Source organism: Bos mutus, chromosome X, assembly GCF_027580195.1.
Source record: "Bos mutus isolate GX-2022 chromosome X, NWIPB_WYAK_1.1, whole genome shotgun sequence".
In the NCBI taxonomy this organism is placed as follows: domain Eukaryota; kingdom Metazoa; phylum Chordata; class Mammalia; order Artiodactyla; family Bovidae; genus Bos; species Bos mutus.
The window spans coordinates 17,060,502-17,061,587 of record NC_091646.1 but is presented as its reverse complement, the minus strand read 5'-3'; positions in this window follow the sequence as shown (position 1 = coordinate 17,061,587).

The following is a 1,086-nucleotide window of genomic DNA, read 5'->3' as shown; positions in this document are numbered from 1 at the left end:
CTTGATTCTAGCTTGTGCTTCATACAGCCTGGCATTTTGCATGATGCACTCTGCGTATAAGTTAAATGAGCAGGGTGACGGTATACAGCCTTGTGATACTCCTTTCCCAATTTTGAACCAGTCTGTCATTCCATTTCCAGTTCTAATTTGCTTCTTGACTTGCATACAGGTCTTAGCGGAGAGGTAAGGTGGTCTGGAATTCCCATCTTCTTAAGAATTTTCCAGTTTGTTGTTATCCACACAGTCAAGGTTTAAATGTATTCAATCAAACAGAAGTAGATGTTTTTCTGGAATTCCCTTGCTTTCTCCATGATCCAACAGGTATTGGCAATTTGATCTCTGGCTCCTCTGCCTTTTCTAAACCCAGCTTGTACATCTGGAAGTTCCAGGTTCATGTACTGTTGAAGCCTAGCTTGAAGGATTTTGAGCATTACCTGTTAGCTTGTGAAATGAGTACAATTGTCTGGTAGTTTGAACATTCTTTGGTACTGCCCTTCTTTGGGATTTAAATGAAAAGTGACATTTTCCAGTCCTGTGGCCTCTGCTGAGTTTTCCAAGTTGGCTGGCATATTGAGTGCAACACTTTAACAGCATCATCTTTTAGGATTTTAAATAACTCAGCTGGAGTTCCATCACCTCCACTAGCTTTGTTCATAGTTATGCTTTCTAAGGCCTACTTGATTTCACACTCCAGGATGTCTGGCTCTAGGTGAGTGATCACACCATCGTGGTTATCTGGGTCATTAAGACCTTTTTTGTATAGTTCTTCTGTGTATTCTTGCCACCTCTTCTTAATCTCTTCTGCTTCTGTTAGGTCCTTACAATTTCTGTCCTTTATTGTGCCCATCCTTGCATGAAATGTTCCTTTGATATCTCTAATTTTCTTGAAGAGACCTATAGTCTTTCCCATTCTATTGTTTTCCTCAATTCCTTTGCTCTGTTCCCTTAAGAAGGATCTCTTATCTCCTTGCTAGTCTCTGGAACTCTGTGTTCAGGGCATATCTTTCCCTTTCTCCCTAGTCTTTTGCTTCTCTTCTTTCCTCAGCTATTTGTAAAGCCTCCCCAGACAACCCCTTTGCCTTCTTG